This window comes from Pseudorca crassidens, chromosome 15, assembly GCF_039906515.1.
Source record: "Pseudorca crassidens isolate mPseCra1 chromosome 15, mPseCra1.hap1, whole genome shotgun sequence".
In the NCBI taxonomy this organism is placed as follows: domain Eukaryota; kingdom Metazoa; phylum Chordata; class Mammalia; order Artiodactyla; family Delphinidae; genus Pseudorca; species Pseudorca crassidens.
In genome coordinates, this window is record NC_090310.1 from 50959992 (window position 1) to 50970694 (window position 10703).

A 10703-nucleotide genomic window follows, 5' to 3' on the forward strand; every position below is an offset into this window, starting at 1 on the left:
GCAATTCCAAGATGTTAAAAAAGACATGGTTACTTTGTTATATCAGCTTCTGCTCAGAAATCAACTTTAGAGGATAAAGCACTAAGTCCTCAGTGTGGCATTCAAGGCCTTTCATAGGCGGCTCCAACTCACAGTTCCAGCATATTCCCCTTTATAAGCGTCCCACTTCACCCAAATGGATGGGCATTTTCAGGGTTTGCTGACCATACCTTGGGCTTGCCTAACTTGTAGTTCTGCCTATGCTATAACTTTTACTTAGCAGAGTCCCCTCACCTCTCTCCAACCTCCCAAACCAGCTCAGGTCCTGCTTCCTGTCTCGGATCATTCTAGTCCACTGAAATATTGTCCTTCTCAGAATTTGCATTCCTTATTTTTGGTCGCATTGACTTGGCAAGTAATTATACACTCCCTCATGATTTTTCTTCTACTGTTTTATTGCACTTTCCTTCTGGTATTATTAATTTTTATTGTTTGTTGTTTTCATTAAGAGTACTAGATGTTAGGGCTTCCCTGGTGGTGCAGTGGTTGAGAGTCTGCCTGCCGACGCAGGGGACACGGGTTCGTGCCCCAGTCCAGGAAGATCCCACATGCCGTGGAGCGGCTGGGCCCGTGAGCCATGGCCGCTGAGCCTGCGTGTCCGGAGCCTGTGTGCTCCACAACGGGAGAGGCCACAACAGTGAGAGGCCAGCGTACCGCAAAAAAAAAAAAAAAGAAAGAAAAAAAAGTACTAGGTGTTAAACTTATTGAGGTCAAAGACTATATAAGCATGAGGTTTTACATCCTCAGTGGGGTTCATTTATGTATCTGGTGCTCACTGATTGAGGAATGTCTTCCAATCAGGTTGGTCCCTGCTGACAAGGGATGACACTGCAGAAATATATTTAGCACTGAGGCTGAAAACACCAATTGCCTTACCTTTATAGAATTGTAAAGTAGTTCCATGATGTGAGAAAAATAGTTTATTCATAGTGCATCATATAAAAAGCAGAGCTATCTATTTTTATCCTTCATGTCTCCTTTGTCAACCTCTTTCTCAAATTATCTCTCATTTCTCCTAATCGTCAAAACCTACATGCTCTGTTGAAGGCTGGCTGCTATGAGAAGAGGTGCTACTGGCAGATAGATCAGTCTTCTGGTTGATAACCATCACTCTGGGGTCAACACCTAGAGTTTAGAAATGTCTTTATATAAGCGAATTCAGAGGCAGTTTGTATTGTGTTTGTGCATGTGTGGTCGTGCATGTTTAACGAAGTAAAAATAAAATTGTGAATTCTTGGGAGATTTACCATGGAGAGGTTAATAAGATTACAAATTGTTTCATATTCTGAATGCCAAGGTGGTAAAGCAGAAAATGCCAATGAGCAAACAAGCAGGTACCACTGGAGGGTCTGTGTGAATGTTTCCTGGCACATCTCTGTGTCCATCTGCTCCTGCCTCTGCTCACCATATTGCCCTGGATTGTTAAAATTTAAAACTTAAAATAGGAAATCTCTTGATATTTTTCCTGAAGCTTATCAATAATGTAAATGTTAAATTCATGTTTCAATTACATTTTTTTAAACTTTTCAGTAAGCTATTAGCTCCATAATTGTGCACATCACCACTTCCTCCCAGATTTGTACCCTTTGCCAGCTTCACTGCAGTCCTCTACCTCTGCCCCCACTACCCCAGTCTTCCACTAACAAACAAACCCAGCAGTAATTACTAATGTCCAAGCACATAATTCCAGCAGTGTTAGGCTTTTTCATTTGTCGCAGCTACGCAGAGAGCTGTCTGGACATGCAGCATGAAGTCAAAGCATTTTTCAAGACTCCTACCCATCTTGTCTCCCCTCCTCCTATCACTGAAACACAGTTATTTATTTCATCTGCAGATTGCAGAGTTGTAAAATTCTTCCATGCAGTTACATACTCTTGAATAATAATTTTACATCCATATCCAGCAACAGATCTGTATATACTTATATGGAACCACATGGTTATCCTTAAAAAACACTAGGAAATAAATAGCTGGGAATGAAAGTACCTTCTCTATGTGGACACGGCATTGGAGCACCTCTAATATATAAATGGTTGGAGTTAATGACTAACTAAACCCAATCCAAGATCTTATTTTAAGGCTTTTCAGGGGATCATGATAGCATTTCTTTAACGTGCTGTATAAACATTCTTACATATGACGCTATTACTCTTATTTAACAACTACTCAAATAGCACAGTTTTGTTCCTGGTCATTTTATGTTGATTTTATCTATATTAAACAGCTGGGAATATCCCTGTGATAATTTTTGTTCACTCACAGGCTCCAAACGTCAGAGTAGAAAATGGTTAAAGTACTTATTACTGCCTCAGCAAAATCCCGCAATGCTGTAATGGAAATTGCAGTAGATCTTTAGGTCAGAGTCCAGTTTCAGCCTAACACCATGGTCCTTTCATCTGCATCACCCTGAAGGACACAGTTAGATTCCCCTGAGGAAAGCCAGTCTTAATGTTGTCAAAATCAGAAACTATCCTGAGATAACAAATGTCCATAGGAAATACTTCCCCTCACTCTGAAACTATGGCCAAAGAGGTTAAATCTATACCCTGTAAGACCTGTAATATTTCTTAGAGATGTATTTTTATGGGCATGTGCTTGTGTCAATGCCTAATTACAAGGATGGGAGAGAGGAAGAAGGATTGATTATTAAAGTTGATTCTGCTTAGTTCAACTACCCCTACATTTTTTATCAAATAGAAACATGTAGAAAGATATATCGCTCCTATAAACAGATTGTGTTGGCATCTTCATATATACCTCATTCATGATCACCCTGGATCTGCAGACAGATCTGTTCTGTGTTTTAAAAAAAAAAAAAAGAGAGAGAAAAGAAAGAAATAAACAAAACCCTTGATTTCTGACTGGAGGATAAATGCAAATTTTTAAAAATGTGTTTGTTTTTTACCTAAAAAGGGGGGGGGGGCGGGGAGGGGAGAGGGTAACACAGAAAATTTCCACAAGTAGACTTTTTTTTTTTTTTAGGCTATGCAGGAGCTAAGGATGGGAGCTGGTAATTGCTTCCAAAGGAGTCCTGTAGGCAGGATTTTTTTTTTCCTTTCTTTTTTTCTTTTAACCTACTACACCTGCTCTATTAGGGGGTCTCCGTGAGACCTAAGTCTCAGAGAAGCAATTTGGCCTGCAGCCCTGGAACATCTAGCCCCGGCCAGGCATCTCTGCAGCAGGTAGGTGCGCCGGGGCGGCCGGACCGCTATCCGCGGTGCTGGAAGGTCGCGGGCGCCAGCGCAGTCCCTTGGTATTGCTGTCCAGGGTGCTGAGCGCTGGCCGCCGCAGTACGGAGGCGAGCCCGAGCCCCCGCCCCCGCCAGCCTTCCGCAGAGCCCTCCCACCCAGCACTACCCGCCCGCCTCCCGCCAGCCTGCAGTTGACGTGGAGCAGGCGGCATATATCAAGTCCGTGGGGCATGGAGGCTGCTGTGGCGGCTGCAGCTCAGCTTGCCCGGGGCGGGAACTCCCCCTTCTTTCGCCTCCCCAGCGCCCACACCCTGCCTTCTCCCTAATTCTTCCCTAGATAATAGCGCCCTAACGACAAGTCCTAATAATCGGGTCAGAACCACAGGGTTTGTTTTTCTTGATCTACAGAAAAAAAAACAAAACAAAACCAAAACCCCACAGCCTAAACATCTCTTAAAACTGCATCGCAAAATGGAAGAGACAGAAGGTCCCACTACTGTTTAAAGAGAGTAAGTTATTATTCCGTACGTATTCTTGCACTTCCTCCCCATCGCTCCACCTGCACTGTTCCCATTCATCCCTTCCCCAAGCAGCTCACCTCGAAAATACTTTATAAAGCCCCAGGCGGGAGTCTAGCCAGACGCGCACACACGGAATACCGCACCCTAGGTGCACAAATTCTTGTATTTGCCCAAGCTCACTTGGTCTGCCCAGCTGTGGTCCCCTCTGGGTATGTAGCCATCTAGAGCCAGAACCACGACCTGGGGAGGGGGGCTCCTTACCTTGGCTTCTCCAGAGGGTGGTGTTCGCCCGGTCCCTGCAGGTTCCAAGTGTGGAGGAGCCGCCGAGCTGGGAGGGAAGGAAAGACAGCGCCTGACCTCCTCGAGGTTTCGTCTTCAATGCAACGTGAGCTCTGCCCTCATCAAAGATGGCCGTCCCTTTTGACGTCAGCAGCTTTTAATAGCCCTCTCCTGGAGAGGCGGGGAGGAAGTGTGTTGAGGGGAGGGCGGAGGGAGGATGGGGGCGGGCGGTGGGAGGGGAGGAGCCGCGAGGGGCCGAGCACTTGACTCAGCTCCCGGTTCGCTGTACTGCAAACCTTTGTATTTTAGTCTTTTATAAACACCAGAACGGGACGATTCTTATGACTCCTATTTAATACCCGGTCACGGGCAAACTCATTTATCTCGCGACTGGTCATCTGACATTCTGTTTTTTTGTGTGTACGTGTGTATGTACATGTATATATGTGTGTGTGTGTGTGTATGTATATGTGCGATATATATGCAATATATTTGCGATTATATATACAAAAATTTTCCCCTGCTGAGTTCGTCTTTGGTTGAGTCATAGAAGGGGAAGGGAAGGCAGAGGAGGAGTAGACGGCAAGGGGGTGGGGGGAGATTTCAGCTGCGATTTTGCTTTTTCTAAAAAAGATAGTCCAAAGGGGCATCCCTGTCAACTCTCACCAGCTCCATATATGGCCAAGCTACGTGGGTTGCTATTTTTATGAGTGATTTCTTCATTTTATCAAAGTAGCATCGAGGCTTAGAGTTCGCCTCAATGTGGTCAGTTGGGGAGAGAGATTAGTACACGTTATTTTAAAGTACGTCAGAGCAATTATCGCTGAGCGATTTCAAAGGAATTGGGGGAAAGGGGAGGGAGGGGTAGTTAACCCAACCAGCGTGGGTTTGCTGGAGTTCAAAGCTTTGGGTTGAGAGTTGTTTGCGGAGGCCAAAATAGGTGACGCTGTTTGGGTTTAATTTGCAATCGGAGCCTGGGGTTTTATGTTGGGTTTCTTAGGAATAGTTCACAGAGGCGCGTACACGCCTCCTAGGACTGACCAGACTTCTGGGGGTTGGGGTGGGGGTGGGGTGGGATAATGTGGGGGGCTGCGGCTTCAAGGATTGCTGGGACGCTACAAAATTCTGGTGCTTCATTCAGTGCACACACCCTGAGTACCAATCAAGGCTACCTTGGGGGCCCTCTGATGCTCAAAACAGGACGTGGGCGAGAAACTACTAGTGCTGGTCATAGGAGAGATTAAAAAGAATAATCATAAAGCAATAATCCTGTCCTCCTTTGTTGTGTGCGTTAGGCGCCAAGGAAGGGGGGTCATATGCAAATGGTGGCAGCCTCTCGGATGATTCACAGGTGTTGGGGAGGCTGTCGCGGGGCACTCCGCGGGGAGGGCGAGCTGGGAGCGCGTGGGACGTGGGGGATCTCGGTGAGGAGCTGTTTGTACTTTTCTGGGAAGGATGCGATTAGAAGTCGTGCCTCTCAATGTTAAAACTTGATGGCCTCTTTTAGGCAATGGAAAATCCTTGCCTGGGGCTGGGGAAACGAACATCACCTCCCCGACCCCAACACACACCCCTGCTCTGTGGGCTGAGAGCGAGCTTAGGTTTTTAACTGCACGCGATGAAAGAGAGAGAGAGAGAGAGAGAGAGAGAGAAGGGAATGGAGAATAAATCCCAGGAAAGAAAGGAGGAAAACAGAGTTTTAATGGGGGCATTTATAGCGAGCAGAGCTGTAAGAATTTAATAAACAATGCCTTTAATTGAAATAAGTAGAAGTCACTGCTTCTTTAAAGATTCCTTGACCCAAAGGGTATTTTGAAATATTAATGTTTTCAATAATAATGAATGAATAGTGTTTGGATTTTTATTAAAGCTGGATTCTTAAAACACGGCATGTTGCTGAAATTTGTTTACTTCATTAAACATTTAAGATTCATATACAATAAAGAAGAAGAAAATCTGCCTGGTCCTCCGACACTTGACAATAAACGCCTAGTTATGGTTCTCACTTTCACTACAGAGCAAGCTGGAATGGGCTGGGAGAAGTGACAGCGAATGCGGTGATGTCACTACAAAATCCTTCATAGTCAGGATTTTTTTCCCCCAAATGTGACACTTTTTCAGCATGTAGAAGTCTTGAGGGGGGAAGCCTGAAGTGGAGAGAAACGAAATATGTGTTTGGCCCTCAGTCTGAAAGTCATTCAGGCAGAAAGTTTTGTGCAGGAATAGAGGAGGTGGGGGATTTTCCAGATTAAAAAAATAATAAAACTAAAAAAGTAACTACACCAGTGATGTAGGCTCAACTGTAGGCAACAGCTCTGTGGCAGTCACAGGGGAGGACTGGCTTGGTATGCTGAATTTTCAGCTGCTGATGCCCCACATTGACATCTTAAAAAATTACACAGTAGAGGAGAGAGTCAGACTAATTCAAAGCATCACAGAAAATACCACAGGCTCTACGGGATTATGCTGTGGTGGCGGTAGCATTTCTCATTCTCCTGTGCTTATGTTAAAAAGATGCTGTTTGAGAGATTCTTCATCTTGATCTGGGAAAGGTAGCAGAGTCTAATTTAGAAAACATAAACATTGGATAAATATAAGTCTACTCAGGAAAACCAGACATCCTTAAATGTATTTTAATAGGATAATGAGATTTTTTTTTCTTTTTTCTTTTTTGGCTGGGTTGGGTCTTCGTTTCTGCGTGCAGGCTTTCTCTAGTTGCAGAGAACAGGGCCCCCTCTTGGTTGCGGTGCGCAGGCCTCTCCCACTGCAGAGCATGGGCTCTAGGTGTACAGGCTTCAGTAGTTGCAGCATGCTGGCTCAGTAGTTGCAGCATGCGAGCCCTAGAGCATGTGGGCTTCAGTTATTGTGGCACACGGGCTCTAGAGCACAGGCTCAGTAGTTGTGGCGCACGGGCCCAGTTGCTCCATAACATGTGGGATCTTCCCGGACCAGGGATCGAACCTGTGTCCCCTGCACCGGCAGGCGGACTTCCAACCACTGCACCGCCAGTGAAGTCCCTGATAATGAGATTTTTTCCCCCCTAGTGTTTTCTCATTGCTTGATTAAAAAAAAAAAAATCCATAGTCATCTTTGCCAGTAGGGAACCAGCAGATTTATGTTATTCAGGGTCTATAAAGGCCTAAGCCATACAGAGAAGAAAGGTAATGGAAAATTCACTCTGAAATGATTCAGCTCTTGTGAGTTATTTCTACAAAGATCCAACATGTAGAGTAACGAATTCTTAGGAACTCATTTGATGAGTAATGAGAAAATTACCTGCTCTGCTGGAAGGATATTTACACTATGCTAATGTAGTCTCTGAAAGCTTTTTCTGGTACACCATTCCCCAAAGTACTCTGGTTTGCAACAACTCCAGATCTAAGATATTTAGCTTGTATCTCCCAGGTAAGGAGCGAGATGCATGGTTGACTCAATAATTACAACATCATGAAGAATAATTATAAAAGTTTTTATAAAATGTTGTAAGATCTTTCCAAAGTCAGTTTGCAAGTAGTTTAGAACTAGCCCAGCTCAGAACCCCCTTCTCCAAGGTCCTCCTTTGGGCCATGCCAGGCACCCTGTGACAATATTTTGAAACATTGTGAGGGCACAAGAATACATAATTTGACAGATCAACTGTTTTAATTCCTTGGGTTTTTTTTCCACATGGTTTGCTTGCCACTTTCTCTTTATATGTTCTTCTAGCCCTTACCTCATCCCCCAACCCATTTATAGATAGTGACCTAAGAGTACCTGGGAAAAGCTTAAATTCTGTAGATCTAAACTCCTTTTTCCCTGAAGCCTCTGAGGCAGAGACATATCCTGTAAGAGGTAAAAGCAGAACTAGGGATATTGGTTTCTGTTTCCGGCTTGCCATGTTGAGAAAAAATAAGACTGCACACCAGGATTTTAAATAACACCTCGTTCCTTACTAAGAACAGCATTGCAGGATGGAAGGAGAAGTGCTCAGCAGCCAGATGCTGGGTGCTTTCAAACTCCTGTTCCTTAATGCATCAAAATTACAGGGTTTCTTTTGTATGTGAATGCATCCCAGGACCCTCTCCAATACCGAGATATGCAGGTGGTCAAGTAGGGAGGAAGAACCCTGTGACAGTCAGGGACAGAGGGAAGGAAAAAATAGTAGTTGAAATAAGCAAACTTCTAAAAGGCTATTTGAAAGGGATCACAGTATTCCTTTAGTAAGTCTTTCAAGAATCTTATTAGCTCTCTAAGCTCTCTGTACCTCAGTCATTTCACAGGTAAAATGGGGACAGTCATTATAACCAACCCACAAAGAAATTGTGAAGTCTTGGTTAAATAAATCTCTCAATTTGATGAGACTTTTAACTTTTCCTCTAAGTAATGAAATGTAACTCTGCTTTAATATGAAGGGTTGAGTTTTTTCATTAGCTACTAATGAAATATGTATCAATGAATGGCCCTGGGCCTTGATTTCTTCATCTGTATTAGTTCATTCATTTACTCAACATTTACCTGCCGTATGCTTGGCACTGGAATATATTGGGATTTAAGTAAAACAGAGGAGGGAAATAAGGATTAAAGAGGTTAAATAACCTGACCAAGGGCACAGCTAATAAATGGTACAGCTGGAATTTGAACCCCAGGGCCCAAGTTCATAAACACTGTGCTTTAGTACAGACTCTGCCAGGCTCATTGGACTTAGCCCATCTGTATCTCTCCAGAGAAACAGAACCAATAGAATATGTATATATATCTAGACACACACATTGTCTCTCCCCCATACTACCCTCCCCCTCTCCCTATACATATACATGCAAAGGGATTTCTTCTAAGGAATTGGCTCATGTGATTATGGAGGCTGACAAGTCTCAAGACCTGCAGGGTGAATCAAGCTGGAGACCCAAGACACCAAACCAATGGTGGTATAGTTCTAGACCAGAGGCCAGCAGGCTCAACACCCATTGTTTCAGTTTGATCTGAAGGCAGGAACAAGCCAGTGTCCCAGTTTAAAGGAAGCCAGGCAAGAGGAATTCTCTCTTACTCAGGGGAGAATCAGCCTTTTTGTTCTACTCAGGGCTTTAGCTGATTGGATGAGGCCCACCACATTAGGGAGGGCAATCTGCTTCATCAGTCTATTGATTCAAGTGTTAATCTCATCCAAAGGCACTCTCATAGAAATGTTTGACCAAATATCTGGGCACCCTGAGGCTCAGTCAAGTTGACAGATAAAATTAACCATCACACTCTCCCTTTACAGCTAACCTCAACATGTTATGGCTTATGTATGACTATTTTCATTAGCAGCTTTGGGGTTCCACTTGCTAATGGGATAAGTCTATGGATCACTGACCACAAAGTGTGGTTGGGGTGAATTTCAAGAGAGGATCTAGGCTGGCAAGATGATTATCTGGAGTAAACAGGAGATACATATTCCAAATAAAAGAGTGCCAAGTACAATCAAGAAAGGAATTTAGAGATCAATACTTAATAAGGAGCATAAATAAGAATTGGGTCAGAAGATGCACTCAAAATATACTTGAGAGAGTCAGCCAGAAGTCAGAACAAAACATCAATGTCAACTACTGCTTTTGAGGGGATGATATGAGGTCTTAAATCAGAATTGATCCCAAGAGCCAGGAACTCTGGCAGTGAAAATCAGGTTGAGATGGGTTGATGTGAATAATTCAGGATATGGCTGGGATGGAGCAAGGCTATCTGGCACAATTCTATTAGTGTTGACCGTGAAGAGCAGTGCAGTTCTGCCAGCCAACAGGTACCAGGCTGGGCAAGGCACTCTAATATCTCAGCAGAGAGCATCAATGATCTCTTCGTCATAACCAATGGACTTCCCATCTTTTTAACCTCTGACTTCACATGACAATCTGTACCACTCATTCCATTTCTTAAAGTGCTCTGTCAGATGCTCTCACCTGTTTCTCCCTTTTTTGTTGGCTTCTTGTTTTCCATAGCAGATGGGTTGAAGCAGTAAAATTGCTGTGCCCAGCAGGTTAAGCTGGACATTTCCCTGAGCCCCACACAAACCCTCTGGGAGCTCCATATGTCCATGGATTATGTCCTGACTCTCCACCATGAAAACTTTTGTACTCTAAGTCAAAGAGAGGAATATCGAACAGCTCACGTTTGTACAAATTGTAAAGCACTGTCACACACGTGATCTCATTATATTCTCACCATTCTCTGAGGTATGTGTACAAGTAATTATTATTTTAATCCCAGTAAATACATGAGAATTCTGATTGATTTTCTGGACTCCTGAACTGACCACAGTACATCAAGAGAACCCAATGTCCTATCCCTTCCTTCACATGTTGTCTTAAAAATATCTGATCCATGCCCTTAGTTTAGCCATTATTTATATATGACTCTTCATTTTATATTCCCAATCCCACCTTCTCTCATGAGCTTCAGAAGCATCTTCTTAGCTTCTTACCGAATACTCTTACCTGAGGAATCAAGGTGTCTTAAACTCAACATATTTATGCATCAGTTGATTTCTTCCACTCTCCTCCTCTTATATTCTTTGTTTTTTTAATCTTTTCTTTGAAGGGGATCTTCAGAGGTATTTATCTGGTCCAGCCTTACATCTGATGCATATTCCTATTAGTGGTTTACAATTATTGAGTACTTATAAGATATTAGGCATCGTGATGAGTGCTCTACATGTATGAACT

General features: G+C 43.6%; 1 protein-coding gene across 2 annotated transcripts in view; it reads right to left on the reverse strand.

Moving 5' to 3' along the window:
* SNAP25 (synaptosome associated protein 25) overlaps nt 1–4171 on the reverse strand; it is an 80324-nt gene extending 76153 nt beyond the window's left edge. Inside the window, exon 1 of one of the 2 annotated variants that reach the window (XM_067707489.1) lies at nt 4012–4171. The gene's annotated coding sequence lies outside the window, so the exon portion shown is untranslated. The remainder of the gene's footprint in view (nt 1–4011) is intronic. The other variant, XM_067707487.1, reaches the window with a different exon arrangement.
* Nucleotides 4172–10703: the final 6532 nt, after the last annotated feature.